The sequence below is a fragment of the Schistocerca gregaria genome, unplaced genomic scaffold (assembly GCF_023897955.1).
Source record: "Schistocerca gregaria isolate iqSchGreg1 unplaced genomic scaffold, iqSchGreg1.2 ptg000156l, whole genome shotgun sequence".
In the NCBI taxonomy this organism is placed as follows: Eukaryota; Metazoa; Arthropoda; class Insecta; order Orthoptera; family Acrididae; genus Schistocerca; species Schistocerca gregaria.
This window is the reverse complement of record NW_026061720.1, coordinates 4122938-4135753: the sequence shown is the minus strand read 5'-3', so window position 1 is coordinate 4135753 and position 12816 is coordinate 4122938. Positions and strand designations below refer to the sequence as shown.

The window sequence follows — 12816 nt, the reverse complement described above, 5'->3', positions numbered from 1 at the left end:
AAACTCTTGTCGTCCAACTGCAAAACACTGGGACACAACAAGTTTCCGCGTCTCCATTGCACTGATCGTACTACGAAACGCTCCCCAAACTTGGCAATCACCCATGCAGATGACTTTTCCGACTTTACACGACGCTCACGCTAGTGACAGCCTTATTTACAGTTCGACGTCGCGCCAAAGCGAATGAGCACATTTCGCCTACGGCTTAGGCCGCTCTTCTAGTGTGGCTGCTCTGTGTCTGCAGGCAGCGAGGGGCTGCAAGCTTCCTGTGTTCGCACCTATATCACCTGTGCTTCCTTGTCAGAGACAGACTATCGCAAAACATACAACTCACTCCATGAATTGATTGCTACGGCATCTGTTATCAGCAGTCACAACCAGCAACACCAGTAGCAGCCGACTGCACGCAAAGAATGGGAACGTGCAGTGGGATTTACGTGAAATCGGCGCAAGGCAGATCTTTCCGACGTAGGCTTGAGAATCTTATGGGAACATTTGTACTGTCTCTAAATTAAGTGTAGGTGTGGGAGGAGGGTGCTTCCTGCGCACGAATAAAAGCACGCTCGCCAATTGTGGATGCTAATCGTTCGCTTGTATCTGCCTACACATCTCTGCCGGTTGGGAATTATTCCACTTGCATGGCAAGGTGCGCATGTAGGAGTGTTAAAAATTCTGGAGGCGCTGGGTATCGATCCCAGTACCTCTCGCACGCTAAGCGAACGCTCTACCATCTGAGCTACGCCCACCCCCCCCGATAACTAGTAGTGCTACATACAGTCATATCAACGTCACAGACCCTTGCACTCCCATTATTCGGCAGACAAACACTACTCTCTATGTATCAGTGAGGGTGTCTTTCAGGTTTCGTGCATTCTGTATCGAATCGTAGTTGGCCACAATGAAAGTGGCACCCATAACGTCGAAAATAGAGTTCAGACACCGCTCTGAGTAAGACGAACGTGTTGTCCACCTCTAGACTTCAATGACGTTAAGCCGTGATACCTAAGACAGATCTGCACTCGATGACACCACGATAACAGCCGGTCCCCACACTTACATCTTGCTCTCCTTATGACAGTATACATCATATCAGTCTGTGACGCTGGTTTTGCAACTTCTTGCGTGCGTTTATGTTCGCCGCGACCAACACTTACCATGCACTGACCACAAAACATGGAGGAGCCGGGGCTTGAACCCTATACCGTTCACACGCTAAGCGAACGAACTGCCAACTGAGCTACAGCTACACACACGAGCAAGCCTGGCTATTCTCCATTCTTTGCGACTCTGATGTGCACGGACACGATGGTTGGTTGGTTTGTAGCGGCGAAGGTACCAGAATACAAAGGCGCGGACACGTTCATATACACAAGAGTTCCAAGTAGTTTCGATGCTCTGGTATTACGAATGCAAATTCCGTCTGTTTTGAACGTCTTAAATTGAAAGGGCGGTCACAAATTGGTCCATTTCACTCCTTGTCGACAATCACACAGCACCTGAGGTAACAAGCACATCTCGAGCCCCATTGTGCTCTCCATTGTTCATGCCAACTCAGTGTGTAAAACTCTTGTCGTCCAACTGCAAAACACTGGGACACAACAAGTTTCCGCGTCTCCATTGCACTGATCGTACTACGAAACGCTCCCCAAACTTGGCAAACACCCATGCAGATGACTTTTCCGACTTTACACGACGCTCACGCTAGTGACAGCCTTATTTACAGTTCGACGTCGCGCCAAAGCGAATGAGCACATTTCGCCTACGGCTTAGGCCGCTCTTCTAGTGTGGCTGCTCTGTGTCTGCAGGCAGCGAGGGGCTGCAAGCTTCCTGTGTTCGCACCTATATCACCTGTGCTTCCTTGTCAGAGACAGACTATCGCAAAACATACAACTCACTCCATGAATTGATTGCTACGGCATCTGTTATCAGCAGTCACAACCAGCAACACCAGTAGCAGCCGACTGCACGCAAAGAATGGGAACGTGCAGTGGGATTTACGTGAAATCGGCGCAAGGCAGATCTTTCCGACTTAGGCTTGAGAATCTTATGGGAACATTTGTACTGTTTCTAAATTAAGTGTAGGTGTGGGAGGAGGGTGCTTCCTGCGCACGAATAAAAGCACGCTCGCCAATTGTGGATGCTAATCGTTCGCTTGTATCTGCCTACACACCTCTGCCGGTTGGGAATTATTCCACTTGCATGGCAAGGTGCGCATGTAGGTGTGATAAAAATTCTGGAGGCGCTGGGTATCGATCCCAGTACCTCTCGCACGCTAAGCGAGAGCTCTACCATCTGAGCTACGCCCACCCCCCCCCCCCCTCCCCCGATAATTAGTAGTGCTACATACAGTCATATCAACGTCACAGACCCTTGCACTCCCATTATTCCGCAGACAAACGCTACTCTCTATATATCAGTGAGGGTGTCTTTCAGGTTTCGTGCATTCTGTATCGAATCGTAGTTTGCCACAATGAAAGTGGCACCCATAACGTCGAAAATAGAGTTCACACACCGCTCTGAGTAAGACGAACGTGTTGTCCACCTCTAGACTTCAATGACGTTAAGCCGTGATACCTAAGACAGATCTGCACTCGATGACACCACGATAACAGCCGGTCCCCACACTTACATCTTGCTCTCCTTATGACAGTATACATCATATCAGTCTGTGACGCTGGTTTTGCAACCTCTTGCGTGCGTTTATGTTCGCCGCGACCAACACTTACCATGCACTGAACACAAAACATGGAGGAGCCGGGGCTTGAACCCGAGACCGTTCACACGCTAAGCGAACGATCTGCCTACTGAGCTACAGCTACACACACGATCAAACCTGGCTATTCTCCATTCTTTGGAATCTGGTGTGCACGGACATGATAATTGGTTGGTTTGTAGCGGCGCAGGTACCAGAATACAAAGGCGCGGACACGTTCATATACACAAGAGTTCCAAGTAGTTTCGATGCTCTGGTATTACGAATGCAAATTCCGTCTGTTTTGAACGTCTTAAATTGAAAGGGCGGTCACAAATTGGTCCATTTCACTCCTTGTCGACAATCACACAGCACCTGAGGTAACAAGCACATCTCGAGCCCCATTGTGCTCTCCATTGTTCATGCCAACTCAGTGCCTCGCTCTTTGCTACTGTGTAAAACTCTTGTCGTCCAACTGCAAAACACTGGGACACAACAAGTTTCCGCGTCTCCATTGCACTGATCGTACTACGAAACGCTCCCCAAACTTGGCAATCACCCATGCAGATGACTTTTCCGACTTTACACGACGCTCACGCTAGTGACAGCCTTATTTACAGTTCGACGTCGCGCCAAAGCGAATGAGCACATTTCGCCTACGGCTTAGGCCGCTCTTCTAGTGTGGCTGCTCTGTGTCTGCAGGCAGCGAGGGGCTGCAAGCTTCCTGTGTTCGCACCTATATCACCTGTGCTTCCTTGTCAGAGACAGACTATCGCAAAACATACAAATCACTCAATGAATTGATTGCTACGGCATCTGTTATCAGCAGTCACAACCAGCAACACCAGTAGCAGCCGACTGCACGCAAAGAATGGGAACGTGCAGTGGGATTTACGTGAAATCGGCGCAAGGCAGATCTTTCCGACGTAGGCTTGAGAATCTTACGGGAACATTTGTACTGTCTCTAAATTAAGTGTAGGTGTGGGAGGAGGGTGCTTCCTGCGCACGAATAAAAGCACGCTCGCCAATTGTGGATGCTAATCGTTCGCTTGTATCTGCCTACACATCTCTGCCGGTTGGGAATTATTCCACTTGCATGGCAAGGTGCGCATGTAGGTGTGATAAAAATTCTGGAGGCCCTGGGTATCGATCCCAGTACCTCTCGCACGCTAAGCGAACGCTCTACCATCTGAGCTACGCCCCCCCCCCCCCCCCCCCGCTAACTAGTAGTGCTACATACAGTCATATCAACGTCACAGACCCTTGCACTCCCATTATTCGGCAGACAAACACTACTCTCTATGTATCAGTGACGGTGTCTTTCAGGTTTCGTGCATTCTGTATCGAATCGTAGTTGGCCACAATGAAAGTGGCACCCATAACGTCGAAATTAGAGTTCAGACACCGCTCTGAGTAAGACGAACGTGTTGTCCACCTCTAGACTTCAATGACGTTAAGCCGTGATACCTAAGACAGATCTGCACTCGATGACAGCACGATAACAGCCGGTCCCCACACTTACATCTTGCTCTCCTTATGACAGTATACATCATATCAGTCTGTGACGCTGGTTTTGCAACTTCTTGCGTGCGTTTATGTTCGCCGCGACCAACACTTACCATGCACTGACCACAAAACATGGAGGAGCCGGGGCTTGAACCCGAGACCGTTCACACGCTAAGCGAACGAACTGCCAACTGAGCTACAGCTACACACACGACCAAGTCTGGCTATTCTCCATTCTTTGCGACTCTGATGTGCACGGACACGATGGTTGGTTGGTTTGTAGCGGCGAAGGTACCAGAATACAAAGGCGCGGACACGTTCATATACACAAGAGTTCCAAGTAGTTTCGATGCTCTGGTATTACGAATGCAAATTCCGTCTGTTTTGAACGTCTTAAATTGAAAGGGCGGTCACAAATTGGTCCATTTCACTCCTTGTCGACAATCACACAGCACCTGAGGTAACAAGCACATCTCGAGCCCCATTGTGCTCTCCATTGTTCATGCCAACTCAGTGTGTAAAACTCTTGTCGTCCAACTGCAAAACACTGGGACACAACAAGTTTCCGCGTCTCCATTGCACTGATCGTACTACGAAACGCTCCCCAAACTTGGCAATCACGCATGCAGATGACTTTTCCGACTTTACACGACGCTCACGCTAGTGACAGCCTTATTTACAGTTCGACGTCGCGCCAAAGCGAATGAGCACATTTCGCCTACGGCTTAGGCCGCTCTTCTAGTGTGGCTGCTCTGTGTCTGCAGGCAGCGAGGGGCTGCAAGCTTCCTGTGTTCGCACCTATATCACCTGTGCTTCCTTGTCAGAGACAGACTATCGCAAAACATACAAATCACTCAATGAATTGATTGCTACGGCATCTGTTATCAGCAGTCACAACCAGCAACACCAGTAGCAGCCGACTGCACGCAAAGAATGGGAACGTGCAGTGGGATTTACGTGAAATCGGCGCAAGGCAGATCTTTCCGACGTAGGCTTGAGAATCTTACGGGAACATTTGTACTGTCTCTAAATTAAGTGTAGGTGTGGGAGGAGGGTGCTTCCTGCGCACGAATAAAAGCACGCTCGCCAATTGTGGATGCTAATCGTTCGCTTGTATCTGCCTACACATCTCTGCCGGTTGGGAATTATTCCACTTGCATGGCAAGGTGCGCATGTAGGTGTGATAAAAATTCTGGAGGCCCTGGGTATCGATCCCAGTACCTCTCGCACGCTAAGCGAACGCTCTACCATCTGAGCTACGCCCCCCCCCCCCTCCCGGTAACTAGTAGTGCTACATACAGTCATATCAACGTCACAGACCATTGCACTCCCATTATTCGGCAGACAAACACTACTCTCTATGTATCAGTGAAGGTGTCTTTCAGGTTTCGTGCATTCTGTATCGAATCGTAGTTGGCCACAATGAAAGTGGCACCCATAACGTCGAAATTAGAGTTGAGACACCGCTCTGAGTAAGACGAACGTGTTGTCCACCTCTAGACTTCAATGACGTTAAGCCGTGATACCTAAGACAGATCTGCACTCGATGACACCACGATAACAGCCGGTCCCCACACTTACATCTTGCTCTCCTTATGACAGTATACATCATATCAGTCTGTGACGCTGGTTTTGCAACTTCTTGCGTGCGTTTATGTTCGCCGCGACCAACACTTACCATGCACTGACCACAAAACATGGAGGAGCCGGGGCTTGAACCCGAGACCGTTCACACGCTAAGCGAACGAACTGCCAACTAAGCTACAGCTACACACACGACCAAGTCTGGCTATTCTCCATTCTTTGCGACTCTGATGTGCACGGACACGATGGTTGGTTGGTTTGTAGCGGCGAAGGTACCAGAATACAAAGGCGCGGACACGTTCATATACACAAGAGTTCCAAGTAGTTTCGATGCTCTGGTATTACGAATGCAAATTCCGTCTGTTTTGAACGTCTTAAATTGAAAGGGCGGTCACAAATTGGTCCATTTCACTCCTTGTCGACAATCACACAGCACCTGAGGTAACAAGCACATCTCGAGCCCCATTGTGCTCTCCATTGTTCATGCCAACTCAGTGTGTAAAACTCTTGTCGTCCAACTGCAAAACACTGGGACACAACAAGTTTCCGCGTCTCCATTGCACTGATCGTACTACGAAACGCTCCCCAAACTTGGCAATCACGCATGCAGATGACTTTTCCGACTTTACACGACGCTCACGCTAGTGACAGCCTTATTTACAGTTCGACGTCGCGCCAAAGCGAATGAGCACATTTCGCCTACGGCTTAGGCCGCTCTTCTAGTGTGGCTGCTCTGTGTCTGCAGGCAGCGAGGGGCTGCAAGCTTCCTGTGTTCGCACCTATATCACCTGTGCTTCCTTGTCAGAGACAGACTATCGCAAAACATACAAATCACTCAATGAATTGATTGCTACGGCATCTGTTATCAGCAGTCACAACCAGCAACACCAGTAGCAGCCGACTGCACGCAAAGAATGGGAACGTGCAGTGGGATTTACGTGAAATCGGCGCAAGGCAGATCTTTCCGACGTAGGCTTGAGAATCTTACGGGAACATTTGTACTGTCTCTAAATTAAGTGTAGGTGTGGGAGGAGGGTGCTTCCTGCGCACGAATAAAAGCACGCTCGCCAATTGTGGATGCTAATCGTTCGCTTGTATCTGCCTACACATCTCTGCCGGTTGGGAATTATTCCACTTGCATGGCAAGGTGCGCATGTAGGTGTGATAAAAATTCTGGAGGCCCTGGGTATCGATCCCAGTACCTCTCGCACGCTAAGCGAACGCTCTACCATCTGAGCTACGCCCCCCCCCCCCCCCCGGTAACTAGTAGTGCTACATACAGTCATATCAACGTCACAGACCATTGCACTCCCATTATTCGGCAGACAAACACTACTCTCTATGTATCAGTGAAGGTGTCTTTCAGGTTTCGTGCATTCTGTATCGAATCGTAGTTGGCCACAATGAAAGTGGCACCCATAACGTCGAAATTAGAGTTGAGACACCGCTCTGAGTAAGACGAACGTGTTGTCCACCTCTAGACTTCAATGACGTTAAGCCGTGATACCTAAGACAGATCTGCACTCGATGACACCACGATAACAGCCGGTCCCCACACTTACATCTTGCTCTCCTTATGACAGTATACATCATATCAGTCTGTGACGCTGGTTTTGCAACTTCTTGCGTGCGTTTATGTTCGCCGCGACCAACACTTACCATGCACTGACCACAAAACATGGAGGAGCCGGGGCTTGAACCCGAGACCGTTCACACGCTAAGCGAACGAACTGCCAACTGAGCTACAGCTACACACACGACCAAGTCTGGCTATTCTCCATTCTTTGCGACTCTGATGTGCACGGACACGATGGTTGGTTGGTTTGTAGCGGCGAAGGTACCAGAATACAAAGGCGCGGACACGTTCATATACACAAGAGTTCCAAGTAGTTTCGATGCTCTGGTATTACGAATGCAAATTCCGTCTGTTTTGAACGTCTTAAATTGAAAGGGCGGTCACAAATTGGTCCATTTCACTCCTTGTCGACAATCACACAGCACCTGAGGTAACAAGCACATCTCGAGCCCCATTGTGCTCTCCATTGTTCATGCCAACTCAGTGTGTAAAACTCTTGTCGTCCAACTGCAAAACACTGGGACACAACAAGTTTCCGCGTCTCCATTGCACTGATCGTACTACGAAACGCTCCCCAAACTTGGCAATCACGCATGCAGATGACTTTTCCGACTTTACACGACGCTCACGCTAGTGACAGCCTTATTTACAGTTCGACGTCGCGCCAAAGCGAATGAGCACATTTCGCCTACGGCTTAGGCCGCTCTTCTAGTGTGGCTGCTCTGTGTCTGCAGGCAGCGAGGGGCTGCAAGCTTCCTGTGTTCGCACCTATATCACCTGTGCTTCCTTGTCAGAGACAGACTATCGCAAAACATACAAATCACTCAATGAATTGATTGCTACGGCATCTGTTATCAGCAGTCACAACCAGCAACACCAGTAGCAGCCGACTGCACGCAAAGAATGGGAACGTGCAGTGGGATTTACGTGAAATCGGCGCAAGGCAGATCTTTCCGACGTAGGCTTGAGAATCTTACGGGAACATTTGTACTGTCTCTAAATTAAGTGTAGGTGTGGGAGGAGGGTGCTTCCTGCGCACGAATAAAAGCACGCTCGCCAATTGTGGATGCTAATCGTTCGCTTGTATCTGCCTACACATCTCTGCCGGTTGGGAATTATTCCACTTGCATGGCAAGGTGCGCATGTAGGTGTGATAAAAATTCTGGAGGCCCTGGGTATCGATCCCAGTACCTCTCGCACGCTAAGCGAACGCTCTACCATCTGAGCTACGCCCCCCCCCCCCCCACCGGTAACTAGTAGTGCTACATACAGTCATATCAACGTCACAGACCATTGCACTCCCATTATTCGGCAGACAAACACTACTCTCTATGTATCAGTGAAGGTGTCTTTCAGGTTTCGTGCATTCTGTATCGAATCGTAGTTGGCCACAATGAAAGTGGCACCCATAACGTCGAAATTAGAGTTCAGACACCGCTCTGAGTAAGACGAACGTGTTGTCCACCTCTAGACTTCAATGACGTTAAGCCGTGATACCTAAGACAGATCTGCACTCGATGACACCACGATAACAGCCGGTCCCCACACTTACATCTTGCTCTCCTTATGACAGTATACATCATATCAGTCTGTGACGCTGGTTTTGCAACTTCTTGCGTGCGTTTATGTTCGCCGCGACCAACACTTACCATGCACTGACCACAAAACATGGAGGAGCCGGGGCTTGAACCCGAGACCGTTCACACGCTAAGCGAACGAACTGCCAACTGAGCTACAGCTACACACACGACCAAGTCTGGCTATTCTCCATTCTTTGCGACTCTGATGTGCACGGACACGATGGTTGGTTGGTTTGTAGCGGCGAAGGTACCAGAATACAAAGGCGCGGACACGTTCATATACACAAGAGTTCCAAGTAGTTTCGATGCTCTGGTATTACGAATGCAAATTCCGTCTGTTTTGAACGTCTTAAATTGAAAGGGCGGTCACAAATTGGTCCATTTCACTCCTTGTCGACAATCACACAGCACCTGAGGTAACAAGCACATCTCGAGCCCCATTGTGCTCTCCATTGTTCATGCCAACTCAGTGTGTAAAACTCTTGTCGTCCAACTGCAAAACACTGGGACACAACAAGTTTGCGCGTCTCCATTGCACTGATCGTACTACGAAACGCTCCCCAAACTTGGCAAACACCCATGCAGATGACTTTTCCGACTTTACACGACGCTCACGCAACGCTCACGCTAGTGACAGCCTTATTTACAGTTCGACGTCGCGCCAAAGCGAATGAGCACATTTCGCCTACGGCTTAGGCCGCTCTTCTAGTGTGGCTGCTCTGTGTCTGCAGGCAGCGAGGGGCTGCAAGCTTCCTGTGTTCGCACCTATATCACCTGTGCTTCCTTGTCAGAGACAGACTATCGCAAAACATACAACTCACTCCATGAATTGATTGCTACGGCATCTGTTATCAGCAGTCACAACCAGCAACACCAGTAGCAGCCGACTGCACGCAAAGAATGGGAACGTGCAGTGGGATTTACGTGAAATCGGCGCAAGGCAGATCTTTCCGACGTAGGCTTGAGAATCTTACGGGAACATTTGTACTGTCTCTAAATTAAGTGTAGGTGTGGGAGGAGGGTGCTTCCTGCGCACGAATAAAAGCACGCTCGCCAATTGTGGATGCTAATCGTTCGCTTGTATCTGCCTACACATCTCTGCCGGTTGGGAATTATTCCACTTGCATGGCAAGGTGCGCATGTAGGTGTGATAAAAATTCTGGAGGCCCTGGGTATCGATCCCAGTACCTCTCGCACGCTAAGCGAACGCTCTACCATCTGAGCTACGCCCCCCCCCCCCCCTCCCGGTAACTAGTAGTGCTACATACAGTCATATCAACGTCACAGACCATTGCACTCCCATTATTCGGCAGACAAACACTACTCTCTATGTATCAGTGAAGGTGTCTTTCAGGTTTCGTGCATTCTGTATCGAATCGTAGTTGGCCACAATGAAAGTGGCACCCATAACGTCGAAATTAGAGTTGAGACACCGCTCTGAGTAAGACGAACGTGTTGTCCACCTCTAGACTTCAATGACGTTAAGCCGTGATACCTAAGACAGATCTGCACTCGATGACACCACGATAACAGCCGGTCCCCACACTTACATCTTGCTCTCCTTATGACAGTATACATCATATCAGTCTGTGACGCTGGTTTTGCAACTTCTTGCGTGCGTTTATGTTCGCCGCGACCAACACTTACCATGCACTGACCACAAAACATGGAGGAGCCGGGGCTTGAACCCGAGACCGTTCACACGCTAAGCGAACGAACTGCCAACTAAGCTACAGCTACACACACGACCAAGTCTGGCTATTCTCCATTCTTTGCGACTCTGATGTGCACGGACACGATGGTTGGTTGGTTTGTAGCGGCGAAGGTACCAGAATACAAAGGCGCGGACACGTTCATATACACAAGAGTTCCAAGTAGTTTCGATGCTCTGGTATTACGAATGCAAATTCCGTCTGTTTTGAACGTCTTAAATTGAAAGGGCGGTCACAAATTGGTCCATTTCACTCCTTGTCGACAATCACACAGCACCTGAGGTAACAAGCACATCTCGAGCCCCATTGTGCTCTCCATTGTTCATGCCAACTCAGTGTGTAAAACTCTTGTCGTCCAACTGCAAAACACTGGGACACAACAAGTTTCCGCGTCTCCATTGCACTGATCGTACTACGAAACGCTCCCCAAACTTGGCAATCACGCATGCAGATGACTTTTCCGACTTTACACGACGCTCACGCTAGTGACAGCCTTATTTACAGTTCGACGTCGCGCCAAAGCGAATGAGCACATTTCGCCTACGGCTTAGGCCGCTCTTCTAGTGTGGCTGCTCTGTGTCTGCAGGCAGCGAGGGGCTGCAAGCTTCCTGTGTTCGCACCTATATCACCTGTGCTTCCTTGTCAGAGACAGACTATCGCAAAACATACAAATCACTCAATGAATTGATTGCTACGGCATCTGTTATCAGCAGTCACAACCAGCAACACCAGTAGCAGCCGACTGCACGCAAAGAATGGGAACGTGCAGTGGGATTTACGTGAAATCGGCGCAAGGCAGATCTTTCCGACGTAGGCTTGAGAATCTTACGGGAACATTTGTACTGTCTCTAAATTAAGTGTAGGTGTGGGAGGAGGGTGCTTCCTGCGCACGAATAAAAGCACGCTCGCCAATTGTGGATGCTAATCGTTCGCTTGTATCTGCCTACACATCTCTGCCGGTTGGGAATTATTCCACTTGCATGGCAAGGTGCGCATGTAGGTGTGATAAAAATTCTGGAGGCCCTGGGTATCGATCCCAGTACCTCTCGCACGCTAAGCGAACGCTCTACCATCTGAGCTACGCCCCCCCCCCCCCCCGGTAACTAGTAGTGCTACATACAGTCATATCAACGTCACAGACCATTGCACTCCCATTATTCGGCAGACAAACACTACTCTCTATGTATCAGTGAAGGTGTCTTTCAGGTTTCGTGCATTCTGTATCGAATCGTAGTTGGCCACAATGAAAGTGGCACCCATAACGTCGAAATTAGAGTTGAGACACCGCTCTGAGTAAGACGAACGTGTTGTCCACCTCTAGACTTCAATGACGTTAAGCCGTGATACCTAAGACAGATCTGCACTCGATGACACCACGATAACAGCCGGTCCCCACACTTACATCTTGCTCTCCTTATGACAGTATACATCATATCAGTCTGTGACGCTGGTTTTGCAACTTCTTGCGTGCGTTTATGTTCGCCGCGACCAACACTTACCATGCACTGACCACAAAACATGGAGGAGCCGGGGCTTGAACCCGAGACCGTTCACACGCTAAGCGAACGAACTGCCAACTGAGCTACAGCTACACACACGACCAAGTCTGGCTATTCTCCATTCTTTGCGACTCTGATGTGCACGGACACGATGGTTGGTTGGTTTGTAGCGGCGAAGGTACCAGAATACAAAGGCGCGGACACGTTCATATACACAAGAGTTCCAAGTAGTTTCGATGCTCTGGTATTACGAATGCAAATTCCGTCTGTTTTGAACGTCTTAAATTGAAAGGGCGGTCACAAATTGGTCCATTTCACTCCTTGTCGACAATCACACAGCACCTGAGGTAACAAGCACATCTCGAGCCCCATTGTGCTCTCCATTGTTCATGCCAACTCAGTGTGTAAAACTCTTGTCGTCCAACTGCAAAACACTGGGACACAACAAGTTTCCGCGTCTCCATTGCACTGATCGTACTACGAAACGCTCCCCAAACTTGGCAATCACGCATGCAGATGACTTTTCCGACTTTACACGACGCTCACGCTAGTGACAGCCTTATTTACAGTTCGACGTCGCGCCAAAGCGAATGAGCACATTTCGCCTACGGCTTAGGCCGCTCTTCTAGTGTGGCTGCTCTGTGTCTGCAGGCAGCGAGGGGCTGCA

At 49.4% G+C, this 12816-nt stretch overlaps 8 non-coding genes across 8 annotated transcripts; all 8 read right to left on the bottom strand.

The window, feature by feature from the left end:
• Positions 1 to 673: 673 nt before the first annotated feature.
• Positions 674 to 747, bottom strand: Trnaa-agc (transfer RNA alanine (anticodon AGC)). The gene has a single exon. It is a non-coding gene; the product is annotated as a tRNA-Ala (tRNA).
• Positions 748 to 2234: 1487 nt separating this feature from the next.
• Positions 2235 to 2308, bottom strand: Trnaa-agc (transfer RNA alanine (anticodon AGC)). The gene has a single exon. It is a non-coding gene; the product is annotated as a tRNA-Ala (tRNA).
• A 1515-nt stretch (positions 2309 to 3823) lies between these two features.
• On the bottom strand, positions 3824 to 3896 carry Trnaa-agc (transfer RNA alanine (anticodon AGC)). The gene has a single exon. It is a non-coding gene; the product is annotated as a tRNA-Ala (tRNA).
• Positions 3897 to 5391: 1495 nt separating this feature from the next.
• Positions 5392 to 5464, bottom strand: Trnaa-agc (transfer RNA alanine (anticodon AGC)). Its single transcript has one exon. It is a non-coding gene; the product is annotated as a tRNA-Ala (tRNA).
• Positions 5465 to 6956: 1492 nt separating this feature from the next.
• Positions 6957 to 7029, bottom strand: Trnaa-agc (transfer RNA alanine (anticodon AGC)). The gene has a single exon. It is a non-coding gene; the product is annotated as a tRNA-Ala (tRNA).
• Positions 7030 to 8521: 1492 nt separating this feature from the next.
• Positions 8522 to 8594, bottom strand: Trnaa-agc (transfer RNA alanine (anticodon AGC)). Its single transcript has one exon. It is a non-coding gene; the product is annotated as a tRNA-Ala (tRNA).
• A 1504-nt stretch (positions 8595 to 10098) lies between these two features.
• Trnaa-agc (transfer RNA alanine (anticodon AGC)) lies at positions 10099 to 10171 on the bottom strand. Its single transcript has one exon. It is a non-coding gene; the product is annotated as a tRNA-Ala (tRNA).
• Positions 10172 to 11665: 1494 nt separating this feature from the next.
• On the bottom strand, positions 11666 to 11738 carry Trnaa-agc (transfer RNA alanine (anticodon AGC)). Its single transcript has one exon. It is a non-coding gene; the product is annotated as a tRNA-Ala (tRNA).
• Between the last annotated feature and the right edge of the window lie 1078 nt (positions 11739 to 12816).